Genomic DNA, 22,010 nt, shown 5'->3' on the forward strand with positions numbered 1-22,010 from the left:
TAAAACTTTTGATTTTTTGTTACAATTAATTGGATTGGTTTATTCTATGTTAACTTCCCTGTTTAACAAATTTCTGTTTTATTGTTAAAACAAAATCTGCAACAATGCCTGCTTTTGTCTCAATTCAAACCACAAAATGATCTGTCAAGGCCATTCCTCCCTGTCTTTGAATGTCACCTGTTTCAACCATCCTGACAACAGATTTCACGTTCTACTATTCTGTCTGTAAAGAACAGCAAATGAATCTCTGCAAGCTAAGTTTGAAATTAAAAAGATGAGATTCCAGGAAACTTGTAAAACACCTCTATCACAGTTACAAAACTGCTTTCAAACAGCAGAGATGAACTGCTATTTCAGCACAGTGAGTTCTATCATGTAGAACTTTTCTAGCCCTCTATTCACTCCACCTGGAGTAGCCTGCAACCTCCCCATTCAGAATGCAGCATTAATACTACCCACAACATTAAAAATAACCCTATTATCAGGACATGAGGCAGATGAAACTTTAGCTTAGCCACTCTGCAACAGAAGTCTGTGCCCTCAAATTGTTTCAAATATGACTTTTGTGAAAACTGTATTGTAACTGAAATCAATAACACAAGGTCACATATTAATCCAGCTATTTAAAACAATATATGTAATATTTACTTTCTATGTCATTGCTGTTATAACATTTGTTTACCGCAAAGCCAATGAGTACAATTTCAGTTCCAAGGTTAAGTCCATTAAATCGCCATACAAGGTTATCACTTTGAATAATATGTCCCAATGTAAATGTGTCTTTAGTGTCATGGTGTTGGCCAACAGAACATTATAAAATTGTAATTGTTATCCATTTATTACATTTTATACAAAAATAAAATTTAAACAGGTTCTTAAGAAAGTGAAGTCGATATTACATATTTGGCCAAATTTGTAATGCAATAAGATTGTAAAGACCAAATTGTTTGGAGACAGACCTATTACGATCTTATGGCAATAGTAACTTCCATTCGTTTAACACCTTCAGCAGATAAAACACTTCAAGGCAATTTGAAAAATGGCTGGCCAAAACACTGCAAATTTTAAGCAGTCCAACTAAAAGGAGACAAGATTTCCTCACTGATCGTGGCTCTTAAAAATTATTTGGAGAATACAAATTCCTGAAGCCAACCAATCACTTCATTTGCTGACTTTAAAGTAATTTGTCCATTATTTCATCTCATATTGCCTGCATCGTTTCAACACATATATATGTACGGAGGTTTGTACTGAGACCACAGTGGAGGAGGTTGGCTGCACAGAGGCCCTGCTTGTCTAGTGAAGATAACTCTCACTGTGGTAGTTCACAACTGACCATTCAGTGGAAGGCCATTCATAAGAAATATGAATGATTGCCTGTGTTTTCCATTCTTTGATCCAAAACATGTCTGCTGGTAGATCATACTGATCTTGTAATAAGATGAGAACATTGATGACAAACTTTGAGGATTTAGGGGTTCACATTAGATGGCGGCTCAGTGGTTACCACTGCTACCTCACAGCGCCAGGGACCTGGGTTTGATTCCAGCCTTGGGCGTCTGTCCTTGTGGAGTTTGCACATTCTCCCCGTGTCTGTGTGGGTTTCCTCTGGGTGCTCCGGATTCCTCCCACAATCCAAATATGTGCAGGTGAGGTAAATTGGCCATGCTAAATTGCTTGCCAATTGGACATGTAATTTACAGGCAGCACAGTGGCTCAGTGGTTAGTACTGCTGCCTCACACCTATCTCGGTTTGATTCCAGTCTCAGGCAGCTGTCTGTGTGAAGTTTGCACATTCTCCTTGTGTCTGCATGGGTTTCCTCCCACAATCCAAAGATGTGCAGGCCAGGTGAATCAGCTGTGCTAAACTGTACACAGTGTTAGGTGCATTAGTCAGGGGTAAATGTAGGGGAACGGGTCTGGGTGTGTTACTCTTCGGAGGGTCGATATGGACTTGTTGAGCCGAGGGGCCTGTTTCCACACTGCAGGGATTCTAATTCTAAAGTTCAAAAGATGTGACACCAAATGAACACATGCAATCACTAGTGATTTGTCACCAGTACTTCCATTTGTTCGACCTGTCCTGCATGTGAACCGGTGATATACCTACAACACATCTGCAGCATGGTAGGTTGAGTTGAAAGAAGTGAGGTTAAAATATGTTTTGTGGAAATGTGTACGCACCTTGCTCTTTGTAGCTTTTAGAAAGAACAATGTAAAAAAAGACACTTCCAAGGGTACACCAGTTCGAGAGCATCCAGAACAGAAACATAAGAGACAGTATATGATTTCATTGAAACTCCATTTGCTATGGTACTATTTTGTCATATATACCAGACAGTGGCCTCAGAGTGTTTCACGAAAATCCCTAACAAACCTCTAAGCACTACCTGCATAACCTCAATATAATCATCTCTACATACTTAAGCATTTAATCTTACTCATTTTGAGGAGTTGAGGAGGCAAGGATCAGACAGTGTTACCAAGGTTACAACGTAGCCAGGAAGGAATGAAGAATGCATTTAGGAGCACTAGTAAGGGGCATGAAAAAGCTTTAGCAGGTAGGATTAAGGAAAATCCTCCACACGTGAGGAGCAAGAGGATGGCCAGAGTGAGTGAAGGGCTGATCAGGGATAATGGAGAGAACTTGCACCTGGAGTCGGAGAAAGTACGGGAGGTCCTTAATGAAAACCTTGCTTAAGTATTCACTACTGAGAGGGACCTTGATGTTTCTGAGGATAGCCTGAAACAGACGGATACACTAGAACAGGTTGATGTGAAGAAGGAGGATATGCTGAAACTTTTGAAAAACATAACGACCAGATAAATCTCCTGAGCCAGACGGGATATCCCCAGGTTAATACAGGAAATGAGAGAAGAGATTGCTGCACCGTTGGTGAGGATCTTTGCATCTTCACTGTCCACTGAAGTAGTGCCAGATGATTGGAGGGTGGCAAATGTTATCCCTTTGTTCAAGAAAGGGAAAAGGGATGATCCTGAAAATTGCAGACCAGTCAGTCTTACATCAGTGGTGGGCAAAGTATTTGGGAGAATTCTGAGAGACAGGATTTATGATTAGTTAGACTATGGTTTTCCAAGTAAAGATAGTCAGCTTGGCTTTGAGAGGGGCAGGTCATGCCTCACAAACCTTATTGAATTCTTTGAGGATGTGACAAAACACAGTGATGAAAGTAAAGCAGTGGATGTGGTGTACATGGATTTCAGCAAGGCATTTGATAAGATTCCCCGTGGTAGGCCCATTCAGAAAGTGAGGAGGCATGGGATACAGGGAAATGTGGCTGTCTGGCTGTAGAATTCGCTGGCCCATAGAAGACAGAGTGTGGTGGTAGAAAGTATTCATCTTGGAGCTTGGTGACCAGTGGTGTCTGCAGAGATCGGTTCTGGGCCCTCTGCTCTTTGTAATTTTTATAAATGAATTGGATGAGGAAGTGGAAGGGTGGGTTAGTAAGTTTGCCTGTGACACAAAGGTTGGTGGAGTTATGGATAGTGTAGAGGGCTGTTGCAGGTTGCAATGGGACATTGACAGGATGCAGAACTGGGCTGAGATGTGGCAGATGGAGTTGAACCTGATGAAGTGTGAAGTCAGTCACTTTGAAAGGTCAAATTTGAATGCAGAAAACAGTGTTAAAGGCAGGATTCTTTGCGGTGTGGAGGAACAGAGGGATCTTGGGGATCCATGTCGACAGATCCCTCAAAGTTGCCAGCCAAGTTGACAGGGTTGTCAAAAGGCATATGGTGTGTTGGCTTTCATTGAGTTTAAGAGCCGCGAGGTTATGCTACAGCTCTATAGAGGTCTGGTTAGACCACACTTTAGGAAGTGCAGAGGAGATTTGTCAGGATGCTGCCTGGACTGGAGGACATGTCTTATGAAGAAAGGTTGAGTGGGCTGAGGCATTTCTCATTGGAGCAAAGAAGGGTGAAACGCGACTTGATAGAGGTGTACAAGATGATGAGAGGCATAGATGGCGTGAATAGTCAGAGACTTTTTCCCAGGGCAGAAATAGCTATCACAAGTGGACATAAGTTTAAAGTGACTGAAGGAAGGTTTTTTGGGGAGATGTCAAAGGTTGGTTCTTTACACAGTGGTGAGTGCTTGGAATTCACTACCAGTAGTGGTAGTAGAGTCAGATAGATTAGGGACATTTAAATGACTCTTGGATAAGCACATGGCTGATAGTAAAACGAAGGGTATGTTGGTTAGTTTGATCTTAGAGTAGGATAAACGTTAGCGTAATATCATGGGCCAAAGGGCCTGTTCTATGCTGTACTGTTCGATGTTTTATGACCTTACTATCAGTCCTTTTCCTCATACACCCAGCCTGCCATCAGCCACACTGACTGTTGTAATTTGGTAGTTTCTTTAAGAATGTACTAGGACATGTTCTGGAAATAAAAGTGTGACTGACAGTCGTTGGAGCACATACTTAAAGGCTCATTTTCTTCCAGTAAGGGAAGCTATCAGGAATGTGAGACAGCAGACTGGAGCTTGTATTGAACTGTGAAAAACAAATAAACAGTTTGCTTTTCACAGAAGACTAACTTCTTCTTTGATAAATGGATGACTAGCAGCAATGCATTTCTCCTTTTCCTGACAAAGTTTTTTTTAGAAAAAGCACATGGGTGTTTTAGCAGTCAAAAGATCACATGACTATACCTTTTTCTCAAGAGCACAATGAGGATGCGGTTCGCTCCAAAGAATGTAGCAAAAAATTAAAAATTTGCAAATCAAAACATTATACGAATATTAAAATGGAAATAATCCTGTTTGTGTGTGATATCTACAATTTATTTTCACAAGATGTTCTACAATTTCCATCTTTTCACTGAGGCGTGTCATTAACACGATCTCAGCTCTGCCATTTCTTGCTGTAGGTTCCCTTTTCGGCTGGGATGTTCAGTATAATTCTTCATCTTTCAAAAATAATTTACAAGATGTCAGCTGAAATGCTGTGGAAAAAATGGGTAGACAGAACACTTGTTGAAAGTACATCAGTGTGGATGAATGATTGGGTGGGGCCGGACATGATAATCTGTAATGTTATTCAACACAAATTATGGTGATATTGCTGAAATAAAAATGATACTGCTTCAACTTGCATATTACCCTATTGTTATAATTGTAAAATTTATAGACTATGCTAGATCATTACATCTTTAAACTTAGAAAAAGATTAATGCAACGCGTTGAAGTGTGCCTTACAAAGAAGCTGGTTTGCTGAGGTCAGGCTACAGGTTTCGCATACAGGAATATCACAGACGGAAGAGGTTGTATTTGATCTTGTAGAGTCTGCAGCCAACTGGGAGGAGGAGAACAAAGAAAAGAATGTCTGTTGAGCTGGCACATTGCAACCCTAATATTTACCAAGCAGAATACGATGGGAGTTTGTATTCAGTTTGAAGAGTAAGTTTGTGAGAATTTAAAGCAAGGTTGAAGGGTTCACCTAGCTGGAGTTCAAGGGAGAAATGTCTAGGAAAATGCATACTGTGGAAACGATATTGGGGAAAGGCAAATAAAAGAAAGCAAAGTCCTTGGGAGCCTCCAATCATTTTGAATTTGTTGCAGCATCTTAAGAGATTGATATCCTATTTAAAAGTCTTGAATGTGTAGCTGTCTTAGGAAAACAGAATTCTTATGGGTACAAAGATCATTAAGATATGGCCTGGTGGTGTCATGGCTGAATTGCTAATCCAGAGAGCCAGGTAAATGTTCTGGGGACTGGGTTCAAGTCCTGCCAGTGGCTGGTGGAATTTGAATTGAATTTTTAAAAATCTGCAATGAAGAGTCAAATGATGATCATGAATCAATTACTGGAAAAGCTCATCTAGTTCTCTAATGCTCTTTAGGTAAGGAAACTGCTATCCTTACCTGGTCTGGCCTACATGCAACTCCAGGTCCACAGCAATGTGGTTGACTTCAAACTGCCCTCTGGGCAATTAGAGATAGGCAATAAATGCTGAACTAGCCAGCGACACCCTCATCCCATGAATGAAAGAAAACAAAATTAAACCGGACATGAAAGGTATTTGTTGAGCCAATTATCCTTGATGAAATGCGCTTTTGTCAAAAGCACAGCATCATCACAAATGAACATCTTGTGTCAGGTTTACTATAGGAAAAGGCTAAACTTCGTCAGCTGTTGACAATGTCAGATTCTGAACTTTTTGTGTCCTTTTCAATAAGGATGTTTGACAGAAGCTGATGATTGGATAAGAATATGTACTCAGATTGGACTCATTGATTATTCTAATTACAGTGGAATTGTTTTAATACTTATTTTAAATGAAGTTAGATTTCATGATATAGCAAACTTTATGTGTTTCTTATCATTTTTATCACATATATAAATGACTTTTTTCAAACAAACAAGCAATGTACATGAAATAAAATGGAATGTATGGAATTTTCAGAATAGACAAGGAAGTGAAAATATTGCAAACAAACTGGAGTTTTTGATTGTCATTAAAAATAGATGGAGATAAATTCTGTTTGCTTGTTTAAAGCATGAGCTACCTACGAAAAGTGTTGTTAGTCATTTTTTTGCATTTGTCACAGTGAAACTTTCACAACATGATTTTATTTTTTAATGTTCTTCTTTCGGCTAATAACTAATTTTAAATTTCCCTTGAAAAGTTATCAGGCTCAGTAGAGATCCTCATAATTGCTACATAAAAATTCTCTCTTGTATCAAATGGTTCAAAGAACAAAGAAAATTACAACACAGGAACAGGCTCTTCAGCCCTTCAAGCCTGCGCCGATCCAGATCCTCTATCTAAACCTGTCACTTATTTTCTAGGGGTCTGTGTCCCTCTGCTCCCTGCCCATTCATGTATCAGCTGAGGTTTACATGTAATTTCATATTTATATGTGTGTAATGCATGTGTTTCACAACCTGAATTGGCCACCTCCATGTTTATCAATCTTAACTCATTTTGTGTGTTACTTTAGGAAACAAAACTGTTAATTAGCAATGTCACCCATTTATGGTAAAGTAATATCTGTACATTAATTCAAGATTAATAACAAAAACTAGTACTTACGTATCTTTTGTTGTTCCAGCAGGACCTGAAATATATTTAAAAATATAGTCAGCATTGCGGAAATAAATTTCATCCTAAACCACCCTTGGCCCTATAGTTTTATCCCCATGCCCACTATAAGAACAGAAAGAGACCATTCAGCCCCTCAAATCTATTCCACCAAGAATGCAAATATAGTTAACACTCATCTTGCTTTATCATTTTAAACAGACCCAAGTAGAGCAAGTTTACCTTGTATTACCCAAAGTATTACCCAATACATTGTCTGGGCTGACACCAATTGTTAAAGTTCTCTTAAGAATGTAACTTTTTTAAAAAAGTTTTGCGATTTACATATGAAAGAAGTGAAACTAACATGATTATTTTAACAGATGAGAAACTTAACAAACAATCAAGGTATTTTTCAATGTATAATTTTAGTTACATCATACTATAAATTTTTGATATAAATTCTGTGTCTTACAATCGTATAGTCCACAACCACCTGATGAAGGAGCAGCGCTTCGAAAGCTAGTGCTTCCAATTAAACCTGTTAGACTATAACCTGATGTGTGATTTTAAACTTAATCAAAGAGCTGAATAAGGCTTGTGAGGCATTACTTTCTCTTCACAAAATGATGTTGACTATCCCTAATCAATGTATTCCTTTGATAGATGATTATAAATCCTATCTCATATAATCTTTTCCAACACTTTACCCACAACTGAAGTAAGGCTCACTGGTCTATAATTACCAGGGTTGTCTCTACTCCCCTTTTTGAACAAGGGAACAACATTTGCTATCCTCCAGTCTTCCGGCATTAATCCTGTCGACAATGACGACATAGAGATCAAAGCCAACGGCTCTGCAATTTCCTCCCTGGCTTCCCAGAGATTTCTAGGATCAATCCCATCCGGCCCAGCGGACTTATCTATTTTCAAACTTCCAGAATTGCTAACACCTCCTCCTTGTCAACCTCAATTCCGTCTAGTCTACTCGACAACATTGTCTTTTTCCAGTGTGAATACCGACAAAAAATATTCATTTTGCACTTTCCCCATCTCCTTTGACTCCGCACACAACTTCTCACTCCTGTCCTCGATTGGTCCTAATCTTTCTCTAGTCATTCTTTTATTCCTGACATACCTATAGAAAGCTTTAGGGTTTTCCTTGATCCTATCTGCCAACGACTTCTCATGTCCCCTTCTTAGCTCTCTCTTTTTGTCTTTCCTAGCTAACTTATAAATCTCAAGCGTCCTAACTAAATCTTCACATCTCACCCTAACATAAGCCGCCTTCTTCCTCTTGACAAAAGATTCAACTTCTTTAGTGAACCATGGCTCCCTCGCTCGACTACTTCCTCCCTGCCTGACAGGTACATACTTATCAAGGGCATGCAGTAGCTGTTTCTCAAATAAGCTCCACATTTCAATTGTGCCCATCACCTGCAGTTTCCTTCCTCATCCCAAGCATCTTAAATCTTGCTTAATCGCATCATAATTGCCTTTCCCCCAGCAGTAACTCTTGCCCTTGCCGTATATACCTATCCCTTTTCATCACTAAAGTAAACAACCGAATTGTTGTCATTATCACCAAAGTGCTCACTTACCTCCAAATCTAACACCTGGCCAGGTCAGAACTATGACATCTAAAGGCAAATATCCCAGAATGGTTACCTGGATGACCATTATTCTCAAAAAATCTACAGTAATGTGACAAAAATGAAAGTACAAGAAAAGCCAGTGTCAAGTTTAAATATTGGCTGCATTTTCAGGATGACGGCCAAAAATGAGGGATGGAGAGTAAAATACCATATGTTGCCAGTCCAAAGTCAGAAAATGAAATATATGCCAGAGAGGAATTCTCAAACAGTGCAAGAGGAAGACCACACTGTGGTGTTCCCGACAGAAATAAAAGTCGAGGGTGAAAATTCAGTTGCTTATAAAATGAAATAAAGACTATAGAATTGTCTCAAAACAGAATTAAATGGAGTCCTCATGGTTCGGTGGTTGTCAAAACTTGAGAACAAATTAACAAGAAAGGTATAATAAAGGAAACTAGATAGTTGGAGAGAACAGAGTCTATTTTGAGGTACCAGTGAAGATTCAACCAGCCGTGGGCGGCACGGTGGCACAGTGGTTTGTTCAGCAACATTCCCCAGGACCTTACCAAAGATCATTTAAATTTCCATTTAGCTCTTTGGTCACATATTTGTGAGAATGCAGATCAGATTTCTGCAGAATGATACTTTTCAAAATCATGTAAGAAGGCAGAAACTGCAGAAGGAAAATTTCCAAAACTAAATAAACTGAATGATACTTCCAGCAGGTAACATTGTTTTGGTGGGATCTGTTTTACTGAAAACAGTTTGTTCTCCACTAAATACCAATCCCACAATAGAACATAGAATAGAACAGTACAGTACAGGCCCTTCAGCTCGATGTTGTGCCAACCTTTTAACCGACTCAAAGATCAAACTAAACTATATACCTTCATTTTACTATCATCTGTATGCTTATCCAAGATTCGTTTAAATGTCCCTAATATACCTGACTCTACTCACACAGCTGGCAGTGCATTTCACGCACTCACCACTCTCTGTGTAAAGAACCTACCTCTGACATCTCCCCTAAAACCTTCTTCCAATCACCTTAACATTATGCCCCCTTGTGACAGCCATGTCTGCCCTGGGAAAATTCTCTGGCTGTCCACTCTATCTAAACCTCTCATCATCTTGTACACCTCTATCAAGTCACCTCTCATCCTTCTTTGCTCCAATGAGCCTTCACTCCCTCAACCTTATCTCACAAGAGAAAAACCTCCAGTCCAGGTAGCATCCTGGTAAATCTCCTCTGCACCTCTCTAAAGCTTCCACATCCTTCCTATGACGAGGCGACCAGAACTGAATACAGTATTCCAAGTGTGATCTAACCAGGGATTTATCGAGTTGCAGCAAAACCTCATGGCTCTTAAACTCAATCCACCTGCTAATGTAAGCAACATGCCATACGCGTTCTTAATATCCCTATCAACATGGATGGCAACTTTGAGAGATCTATGGTCCTGGATCCCAAGATCCCTCTGTTCCTCCACACTGCCAAGAATCCTGCTTTTAACCCTGTAATCTGTATTCAAATTCAACTTTCCAAAATGAATCACTTCAAAATGAACCAGGTTGAACTCCATCTGCCATTTCTCAGCCCAGTTCTGCACCCTGTCAATGTCTTGTTGCAACCTACAACAGCCCTCCTCTCTACCCACCACTCCAAACCGTCGTGTAATCCCCAAACTTTCTAACTCACCCTTCTACTTCCTCATCCAAGTCATTCATAAAAATCACAGAGCAGAGGTCCGACAACACATCCCTGCTGAACACTACTGGTCATGGGGCTCCAGGCTGAATACTTTCCATCTAGTACCACCTATGAGTCTTCTATGAGTCAGCCAATTCTGTATCTAGACAGCCAAATTTCCCTGTATCCCATGCCTCCTTACTTTCTGAATGAGCCTACCATGGGGAACCTTATAAAATGCATTGCTAAAATCCATGCACACCACTTCCACTGCTCTACCTTCAATGTGTTTTGTCACAACCACAAAGAATTCAATGAGGTTTGTGAGGCATGACCTGCCCTTCACAAAGCCATGCTGACTATCTCTAATCAAACTATGGCTTTCCAAGCAATCATAAATCCTCTCTCTCAGAATCCTCTCCAAGAATTTGCCCATCACAGACATAAGACTGACTGGTCACTAATTCCTAGGGATTGTCCCTATTCTCTTTCTTGATCAAGAGGATAACATTTGCCACCCTCCAATCATCTGGCACTACTTCAGTGGACAGGGACGACACAAAGATCATTGCCAAAGGCACAACAATCTCTTCCCTCTTTTCCTGTAGTAACCTTGTGTATGTCTCGTCTGGCCCAGAGGACTTATCTATCCTTATGATTGTCAAAGGATCATCCCCCTTCTGAACATCAATCTGTTCAAGCATATTTCATGCAGTCCTCATAAATGTTAAGGTCCCTCTCAGTACTGAACACTGAAGCAAAGTATCCATTAAGGACCTCCTCCAACTGAAGGCACAAGTTCCTTCCACTATCCCTGATCAGCCCTACCCTCACTCTGGCCATCCTCTTGTTCCTCACATAAGTGTAGAATGCCTTATGGCTCTCCTTCATCCTATTCGCTAAAGTTTTTTCATGTCCCCTTCTAGCTTCCAAAGTCCATTCTTCAGCTCCTTCCTGGCTACCTTGTAACTCTCAAGAGCCCCGTCTGATCCTTGTCCCCTCAACCTTAAGTAAACTTCGTTCCTCCTCTTGACTAGATGTTCCACATCCCTTGTTACCCAAGGTTCCTTCAAACTACAATCCCTTCCTTGCCTCAGTGCAACAAACCTATCCAGCACTATCAGCAGGTGCTCCCTAAACAACCTCCACATTTCTGTTGTGCATTTTCCTGAGAACATCTGTTCCCAATTTAAGCACCCCAGATTCTACCTGATAGCATTGTAATTCCCCTTCCCCCAATTAAATATTTTCCCATACTGTCTGTTCCTCTCCCTCACCATAAATTTGGTAAAGGTCATGGAGTTGTGATCACTATCACCAAAATGCTCTCCCATTGAGAGATCTGACACCTGGCTTAGTTCATTTCCAAGCACCAAATCCAATATGACCTCCCCTCTCATCTGCCTATCTACATATTGAGTCAGGAACCCTTCCTGGACACACCTGACAAAAACTGCTCCATCCAAACAGTTTGAACTAAGGAGGTCCCAATCAATATTAGGCAAGTTAAAGTCAGCCATGAGAACAACCCTGTTACTTCTGCACGTTTCCAAAAGCTGCCCCCCAATCTGCTCCTCTGTTGCTTTTGGGAGGGTCTGTAGAGAACTACCAGTAAAAGTGACTGCTCCTTTCCTGTTTGTGACTTCCACCCATACTGATTAGTGGACAAACCCTCCTCAACAACCTCCCCTTCTGCAGCTGTGATACTATCCCTGATTAGCAATGCCACTTCATCACCTCTTTTACCCCCCTCCCGTTTCTTTTTGAAACATCAGAACCCTCGTTTTATTTGTATCAAATGAGAAAATTTTCAAACTTCTTTGTGATACAGACTGACCATTTCTTATCAGATGGTGCTGTTAAAATTTGAAAACTGTGTTACTATTAAGATCAAAGTAGAATTTGAAATTGAGAGTCAATTTTTTTTGTTCTTTGTTCAGGCTTTTAAGTATGTTGTACATTAAGTATATTGTACATTAAGTATATTGTACTTCCAGTACACCCACGACTCTATTGCTAAATTCCAAATGAACGCCATCTCCAAATCTGCTGACCTTAGTAGGCCGGATATCTAACAAAGACAATTCAAAATACAGACGGAAGATAGAGGGTTTAGTGACATGGTTTGATGAGAACAACCTCTCTCTGAACATCAGCAAAACTAAATAACGGATCATTGACTTCAGAAAGCGAGGAGAACACGCCCCCAACTACATCAATAGAACTGAGGTCGAGAGGGTGGAGAGCATCAAGTTCCTCGGAGTAACGATAACTAACAACCTGTCCTGGTCTTTCCATGTAGATGCAATAGTCAAGAAGGCACAACAACCTTCCTCAGGCGGCTAAGGAACTTTAGCATGACCATAATGACACTCACCAACTTCTACAGATGCACCCCTGAAAGCATTCTGTCTGGGTGCATAACAGCCTGGTGTGTCAACTGCTCTGCCCAGGACCATTAGAAATTACAGAAGGTGGTATGCACAGCCCAGACTATCACAGAAGCCACCCTTCCATCCATGGATCCACTTACACAGAAAGGCTGCCAACATTATCAAAGACCCATCACACTCATAACGATCTCCTACAACCTCTTCCATCAGGCAGAAGACACAGAAGATGAACACATACACCAGCAAGTTCAGGAACGGCTTATTCCTGGCCCCTATTAAACTGATGAATGGACTCCAGCCTCAAACAATGCTGATCTTGCTAACGTCAGTAGATGTTAAGCTGGAAAAGCATAGCAGGTCAGACAACATCCAACGAGCAGGAAAGTCAATTTTTCAGCCTGAAATGTTGACTTTCCTACTTCTCGGATGCAGTCTGACAGCATCTTTTCCAGTTTCACATCTATCTGACTCTGACTTCCTTACTGTGTCCAAGTCTCCTGATCTTGCTAACATTGATCTCGCCGAGTGCAATGTAACCTGTATGCCTGTAAGTCTTTTTGATTTATACATCCTTGCTTACATCTGCCTGTACTACTCTCAAACAAAGCTTTTCACTGTACTTGAGTACACTTGACAATAAATCAATCAATATTGTTTAGCTATTAAGCAGAAAGTTCTGGGATAACTTTAGATTGATAATTCTATAACAAGAATGCAATTCCCATTCTGTTTAATCAGACTAGGTCCTTACAGAAAGATGATGTTATATCTAAAGATGAGACAGAAAATTGAGCTTGAACTAATTGGGAGACAACATGAGCACAGATGTTGAGTCTGATGTACTGGAGTTAAATACCACAATAAAAGACTGTAGAGAACAATATAAAGGCAAATAACAAAGTGCAGGGGTGAGAGTGGCCAAAAGCAAATGAGTTTTACATTTTTAAAATAAGAAATTGTGTAATTATAGTCATTCTTATTATTTGTGGTGAAATGCAAATACCTCTATGCTATTTAAAATGGGTGGAATGACTGAACTTTGACTGGTTTGAAACAAATATTTTCTTTGTTTCCCTTCTCTTACTGTCAAGACTGCGAATCAATTTTTATTCAAAAGTAACAAATATCTTTGAGTTACAGGATGACAAGTCTGAGATATGCATGGACATACCATGCATACCTTCTATAAAAACAAAGTATAACCTCAATATTTCAATATTCAATAAAGTTAGTAGATATAATACAAGATGAAGTCCATACTAACAACAGTAAAATCACTTTGGTGGGTGACATAAATGGAAATCCCATGAATGGACCACCATAATCACTTGAAATTGAACATGCTTAGGCAAAAACAATACAGCAATAAAGCAGCAAAGGGACAATAGTATGTTATTAAGGTTTGTGCATAACAGAGCACTGAGTGGGAACAATTTTAAGAAGAACACAGAAAATGGCTTCATTCTGAACACTGTGCCAACACAGGCTGAGTATGAAATCCAAGATTAATGTCACAGAAAATCTAATTATTGATAGGTAGGGAGTATAATTTGTTTTGGTATTTTTTATTTTGATACCATTTATAAAAAAGCAACACCTCCTTAAATTTCAGAAAGGAACACAAGCAAAAGTGAAGTAAAATTAAGTCAGAGTAAAATTAAGTGAACCCAAAGGAAAACAAGTTACTAGTAAGATTTAGTAGTAACTTTATTTTTATTCAAAAGTAACAAATATCTTTGAGTTACAGGATGACAAGTCATTTGGAACAAGGGAATGTACATTCTGAGATATGCATGGACATACCATGCATCCCAGAGAAAGACACCTATCAGAAGTGTCACCAGCCACATACGCTTGAACTCTGGCAGCAACTGTAATCACTATTTTGTATCCATGAGACAGAGGATTATGTGGGTAGTACATATAGAAGGTTAGAATTGTACAAGCAGAGGGATTGGTGACTACCAGGCAATCTAAGTAATGAAGCAAGTAATACTAATCAATCAGTATTTTATTTTAGAAATTGGAGAAGGAGGTGAATCCTCAGAGGAGTGTAGTTTGAGAGACAGTGTGTTACAGGTTATCTTTATTAACTCACTCACCAGCTCGCTATATTCATTAATACGGGGTTCCTGTTCATTCATTCATAACCCTTTACTAACCTGTTTACGATAACATGGTTTCATTCATTCATCCATAACACTGCGGTTCTGTGGTATATTTTACTATCATAAGATAGACCAAATTTAAATCAACCCTTTCTAATCAAAACAATCCATTTCAAACCTATTACTACATTTTCATAGAATCCCTACAGTGTGGACACAGGCCTTTTGGCTCAACAAGTCCACACCGACTCTCCAAAGAATATCCCACCCAGACCCATTCCCCTACCCTATTACGCTACAGTTCACTGGACTAATGCACCTAACCTACACATCCCTGAACACTATGGGCAATTTAGCTTGGCCAATCCACCTAAGCTGCACATCTTTGGGCTGCAGGAGGAAACCAGAGCACCTGGAGGAAACCCACACAGACACGGGGAGAATGTGCAAACTCCAGACAGACAGTTGCCAGAGGCTGGAATTGAACCCAGGTTCCTGGCGCTGTCAGGCCGCAATATTAACCATTGACCCACCTTACAACACCTTATCAGCCCTTGCTACAAGCAGGGTTTACCTCTAAATAAGTGTAGCGTATAGAAAATTACCACCCCTGCCATCATGTCTCCATGAAACATTATAATATTAATCAGCCTTTACCAACCATCTCCTGGACCCAAATACATTACAGGGCACCAAACAATTTCCCCAATTAGTATGTACTTGTTAAATATGTTTTAACTGGACCATTTTATCTCTTTAAGAAACTGTCAAATCAGCACTTAAGTGAAATAGCATGAATGAATGAAACTCACACCCGGCAAATAGTAAACAAATCTCACAACCCAGCTGTGGTAATCAGTTTAATGTCCTTTGTTCTTTTATTAAGTACAGGTACAATTTCTAACTTATTTAGGGCATATAGAACTAGTATTTTTACTAACATTTACTACCTTAAAGGACAAAAGGACTAATGCCTCTTAATCATGCAAATAGATCAGATAGACACTCTTAATCCCATCAGAAATAACAGCCAGCACTAAGAACGTTTTAACCCAACTCCTGTCTCCCAGGACAGAAGCCCCTCAAATCTGTGTGTACTACAGATAAAAAATGTAATACCACAGTAATGAAATTTTAATATATGGAAGAACTGTGTATAAAGGGGCTCCTGAAAGAACTGTATTTCGGGATTCTATTGCCACCTCAAACTGGTGTTTATCGTAGTTGCTGAATAAAGGCGGCTATTTTTGTCAATCACCGATTTCGGTCATTATTTGAACACAATCCCACAAATTCAAGACATGTTCTTGGTGCCACAGACATGTCAGCTTTATAGGGAAGAAGAAAGGAGAATGGAAAGGCAAAAATGACAGGGTATTCCATAAATCAAGAACGACACAAGTGGAGTTGGGATATTGTTCCAGCAGATTAGGATCACCTGGTGGTTGTGGCCCAACATTGGTACCAATGACATGTGAGAAGACAGATGACATCCTGAAAGCACAATTCAGGCATTTAGGAAGAACATTAAAAAGCAGCTCGTAAAGAGCAGTAGTCTCAGGATTATTCTGTGTGCTACATGCTAGCGAGTATAAGAACATGTGGCTAGAGAAAAAGTTTAGGCAGGAAGATATCCAATTTCTGAAGACCAGTTCCATGGCAAATGAGAAAATGCTGAAGGGATTACAATTTCAGGATCCTCATTTACCTAGATTTACCAGTGCTCTTGGAGCTGGTTTAAACAAGTTTGTCAAAGGGATGGGAATCTGAGCAGTAGCTCAAATTGTAACGGAGTTAAGCTTGATAGAAAAGCTGTAAGGGAGACAAGGTGTGGAAAAGAAAATAATGCAGAGTGTGAAAATAGATAAGTCCCCTGGGCAGGATGGGATTTATCCTCGGATCCTCTGGGAAGCCAGGGAGAATGCCCAGCCTTTGGCATTGATCTTTAAATCGTCATTGTCTACAGGAATAGTGCCAGAAGACTGGAGGATAGCAAATGTGATTCCCCTGTTCAAGAAGGGGAGTAGAGACAACCCTGGTAATTATAGACCAGTGAGCCTTACTTCAGTTGTTGGTAAAGTGTTGGAAAAGGTTATAAGAGATAGGATTTATAATATCTAGAAATAATAATTTGATTAGGGATAGTCAGCACGGTTTTGTTAAGGGTAGGTCGTGCCTCACAAACTTTATTGAGTTCTTTGAGAATGTGACCAAACGGGTAGATGAGAGTAAACCGTTTGATGTGTTATATATGGATTTCAGCAAGGCGTTCGATAAGGTTCCCCACAGTAGGCTATCGTACAAAATGCGGAGGAATGGGATTGTGGGAGATAAAACAATTTGGATCAGTAATTGGCTTGCTGAAAGAAGACAAAGGGTGGTGATTGATGGGAAATGTTCATCCTGGAGTCCAGTTATGAGTGGTGTACTGCAAGGGTCGGTGTTGGATCCACTGCTGTTCGTCATTTTTATAAACGACCTGGAGGAGGGCATAGAAGAACGCATTAGTAAATTTGCAGATGACACTAAGGTCAATGGAGTTGTGGATAATGACAAAGGATGTTGTAGGTTACAGAGAGACATAGATAAGCTGCAGAGCTAGGCTGAGAGATGGCAAATGGAGTTTAATGCGGACAAGTGTGAGGTGATTCACTTTGATCGGAGCAACCGGAATGCAAAGTACTGGGCTAATGGTAAGATTCTTGGTAGCATAGATGAGCAGAGAGATCTCGGTGTCCAGGTACACAGATCCTCGAAAGTTGCCACCCAGGTTGACAGGGTTGTTAAGAAGGCATACAGGTTTTAGCTTTTAATAATAGAGGGATCGAGTTCCAGAACCATGAGGTTATGCTACAGCTGTAAAAACTCTGGTGCGGCCACACTTGAAGTTTTGTGTACAGTTCTGGTCACCACATTATAAGAAGGATGTGGAAGCTTTGGAAAGGGTGCAGAGGAGATTTATATGGAGGAAAGGCTGAGGGGCTTGAGGCTGTTTTCGTTGGAGAGAAGGTTGAGAAGTGACTTAATGGAGACATATAAGATAATCGGAGGGTTAGATAGGGTGAACAGGGAGAGCCTTTTTCCAAGTATGGTGACGGCGAGCACAAGGGGACATAGCTTTAAATTGAGGGGTGATAGATATAGGACAGATGTCAGAGGTTGTTTCTTTACACAGAGAGTAGTAAGGGTATGGAATGCTTTGCCTGCAACAGTAGTAGATTAAATGTACTTTAAGTCATCATTGGACAAGTATATGGACGTACATTGAATAGTGTAGGTTAGATGGGCTTCAGATTGGTATGACAGGTTGGCGCAACATTGAGGGCTGAAGGGCCTGTACTGCACTGTAATGTTCTATATAATAGTAGTAATATAAGAGCACAGTATAAATCAGAAGATGATAGAAGCTTGCAGCATATACTGTACAGAATCATCATGGGTGACATCAACCTAGGTCCTGAAGAAGGGTCCTGCCTGAAATGTTGACTCTCTTACTCCTCACACGCTGCCTGATCTGCTGTGCTTTTTCCAGCAGCACCTCGGACTCTCCAGCATTTGCTGTCCTCACTTTCTCCTAGTCCCTGACTTCAACCTGTAGACAGACTGGGTAAACTAAGGGAGCACTAAAGCTGAGGAGGAAGAGTTTCTGCACTGTCTTAGGGATGGTTTTCTATAGTAGAATGTTGAAGGACTAAAGGCTATTCTGGAATCTTGTTGGGAAAGAACCTTTCGGGATGAATGACCATGATATGATAGAATTTTAAATTACAGTTGAAAGTGAGGTAGTTCAATCTGAAGCAGGATTGTTAAGTTTGAATAAGAAAAATTATGGAACTATGAGTGACAAGTTGGCTGAACTGGATTAGGAAAATACATTAAAAGGCATGACTGTACACAAGCAATTTTTTTAAAGAACTATGACATGGCTAAAGCATATATGCATTCCATCAAGGTACAAAAACACAAAAAGATCAGCCAATCATGGCTGTCAAAGGAAATTAATACTTGTATAAAACTAAAACAAAAGGCTTATAAAGTGATCAGAAATAGCAATAAATCTGAGGACTGAATTTTATAGAACAACAAGGAGAACCAAGAGACTAATAAAGAATACAAAAGGAAGTTATCAAAAAAAATTAAAAATGGACTGTTAATCATTTTACACGTTCCAAAAAGGAAATGTTTAGCTAAGATGAATGTGGGTCCATTAGAAGGATTTATAATGGGGAACAGAAAAATGGCAAAGAAGCTAAATGATTACTTTGTCTGTTTTCACCGAAGACAACATAGGAATATCTCAGAATTAGATATCCAAGTGACTAGGGAGAGTAAGGAGTTCAAAGAGATTAGTATTAACAAGAAGGTTGTATGAGAGAAATTACGGAGAGTGAGATCTGATGGTCTACATTCCAAGGTGTTGAAAGGAGGTGGCTATAGAGATAGCTGAAACATTGGTAATCATTCTCCAACACTCTATCGAGTCACACAGCATAGAAACAAACATAGAAACATGCACACAGCTTAGCCCACCATGTTAATAATCAAACAACAAACACAAAACTACACTAATCTAATTTACATGCACTCGATCCATAGCCTACCATATCTTACTAGTTTTAAGTGCCCATCTAGACGCTTCTTAAATTTGGAACAGAACTTGCCACCAACTCTCTCAGGCAGCATGTTCCATATTTCTATCACCCATGGTCTCCTCTGAACCACATACTCCTCGCCTTAAACTTATATCTTCCTGGTCTTAAAGATTCTGTCATAATTCATAAATATTGGAGTACTGTAAAGATCAATACTCAGACCCCAGCTATTCACTGACATATATCAATGATTTGAGTATGAATTTGGGCACAATTAATGTTTCCAAATTTTCAAATGATACTAAACTAAGCAGTTGTTGTTTTGTGAGGACCATATAAAATATTTCAGGTGGATTTGGTCAGGCTTAGTGATTGGGCAAGAACAGGCAAATGGAACATAATGTGATTCATCAGAAAAATAAATGTGATTTATCCCATCAGGAGAAAGAATACACATGCAAATTATTTATTAAATTTTGAGAAGCTTCAAAGTGTAGACGTACGAACGAGATGGGAGTGCCCTGGCCAATAAGGCTAACATTCAGATGTAGCAAGCTATTAGGAAGGTAACCTTTATTGCAAGAAGATTTGAGAGGAGTAATGAAGTCTTGTTTTGATTGTATAGGAGCTTGGTTAGGCTGTATCCGGTTTCCTGTGTGCACTTTTGGTCTCCTTATTTCAGGAAGGATATTAATGCCACAGAGGGAGTACAAAAAATGTTCACCAGAAGTGTTCCCAGAATGGTTAGAAAGTTCATGAAGAGAGATTGAGCCAAAATGGCCTGCACTCTTTAATGTTTTGAAGAATGAGAGGCAATCTCTTTGAAAGTTACAAAATCCTCGAAAACGTAGACAGTGTGTACACACAGGAAAGATGTTTCCCCTAGTTAAGGGATCTAGAATCCAGATAAAAAGTTTATTTTATCCAGAGCTAGTGAACCTTTGGAGTTCTCTGCCCCAGATGGCTGTAGGAGCTTAGTCTGAGTACATTTAAAATAGAGGTTAATAAACTTTTGATTATCAATAGCAAAAAGGGTTATGGGGCTAGTGTGGATAGAAGGCATAGAAGTGTTCAACCAACAATGATCATATTAATTGGTGGAACAGGCTTGATGACTTATATCTGTTTCTATATCCTTAACATAAAATAGCACATTATTAAAACACAGATTTTCATACTTATAAGTACATTATATGGACGTCTTTTTTTCATACTTGGGTAGATTTCTGTAAAGTTCCAGAATAGAAATTCCAGACTGGACTTCACAGTACGAGATTCCTTTGATCAAAATATGTCACATTTTTAAACAAGCTGTCTATACAAGATCAGCATTATTTTGTTTGAACTAGCTTTGAATAGACAAAGATTAGGTTATAAAATATTAATGCTTAATAATATTGTCCTTCTTATTTTTCATACTTCAATTAGCAACCTGTTCAAAGAAAACACAATAAACCACCTTGTATAGAGGATAATAATGACACTCATGTTGACCTTCCATATTTGTCACTGTTTCGTGGTAAAGGTCTGACAGGCATCTCATGCTGATTTCCCTGCTTGTGTTCCTAAATTGGCTCCTGCAAGGTACATGATCTGAAGTCAGCTTAAGTTGATTTTCAATTTGACCTCAATAACAGAATTGGCATCCCATCCACATAACCAAGTTAAGATCAACAACCCAGCCATAAAGAAATTTACGGTGCACATTTTGTAGCCAATCAAATGGCTCCATGGCTTATTTCTCTTCTGATTTCCTGACTTGACCTTCAAATTGCATAGCAAAGACAACAGAAAGTTCATAAGATTATTATTGGTTATTACAGCACACTTTTCTTTCACTCCTCTCCGGATATTTCAAAGTGAAATACCAGACAAAGATATGATTAGATTTGATGTATTTATTGTCACATGTATTTTGTTACTGAATACAATGGAAAGTGTGTACTGTCATCCAGCATCATCTAAAAACACTGAAAAATAAAACAAAACATAGAATATAAAGATAGAAGAATAAATAAATCAAGAAAAAGTGGTCAACTTTTAACAGTCCTTCTTGTTAAATGCTCTGCCTTGGGCCTGGTGGCCAGGCACGAGTCCCTTCACCAGGCTGCCACCATCGTATCAAAAGTCAGCACTCCTCTATCCCATCTCATCTCCACTAACACCCTCGCCAGACCTCGCTGACGCTGTTGCCATTGGGTACCACACCAGCCCAAACTTAACTCCACTGCCACCATAAGTCCACTTCAAGCCCACCTCGCCAATGCAGCCGCTGCTGCCGGAACTTGTACTGTGCCCAAACTTGCCACTGCAGCCTCCACAAATCTGCACTGGATGCAGACATCACTGGGAACCCAGCTTGCCTCCACTGCAGCAGCCAACATTCAGCGCTAGAACGGTCTCATTGATGCAGAAGCTGCTAGGAATCCAAACTCTCTCCAATGCTGTCACATGTCTCCGCAGGGCTCACTCGCAAAGTAAGAGCTCTTCAACAAGAGGCAAGTAAAATAAAGGAGCAAAGAAGAACAAAAAATGAGCAAAGAGAGAAAGAAAGTAAAGAGAAATAAAAAGAAAACTGGACGGAG

At 39.7% G+C, this 22,010-nt stretch overlaps 1 long non-coding RNA gene across 2 annotated transcripts in view; it reads right to left on the minus strand.

The window, feature by feature from the left end:
• Nucleotides 1–22,010, minus strand: part of LOC132826962 (uncharacterized) — a 55,673-nt gene that overhangs the window by 20,653 nt on the left and 13,010 nt on the right. The window contains exons 2-3 of one of the 2 annotated variants that reach the window (XR_009645944.1): nt 7,060–7,084; nt 5,230–5,318 (exon numbers count right to left, since the gene is read on the minus strand). This is a non-coding gene — a long non-coding RNA (uncharacterized LOC132826962). Of the gene's footprint in view, nt 1–5,229; nt 5,319–7,059; nt 7,085–22,010 lie in introns of those variants that run through there. The other variant, XR_009645943.1, reaches the window with a different exon arrangement.

The sequence above is a fragment of the Hemiscyllium ocellatum genome, chromosome 23, assembly GCF_020745735.1.
Source record: "Hemiscyllium ocellatum isolate sHemOce1 chromosome 23, sHemOce1.pat.X.cur, whole genome shotgun sequence".
NCBI classification, from domain to species: Eukaryota; Metazoa; Chordata; class Chondrichthyes; order Orectolobiformes; family Hemiscylliidae; genus Hemiscyllium; species Hemiscyllium ocellatum.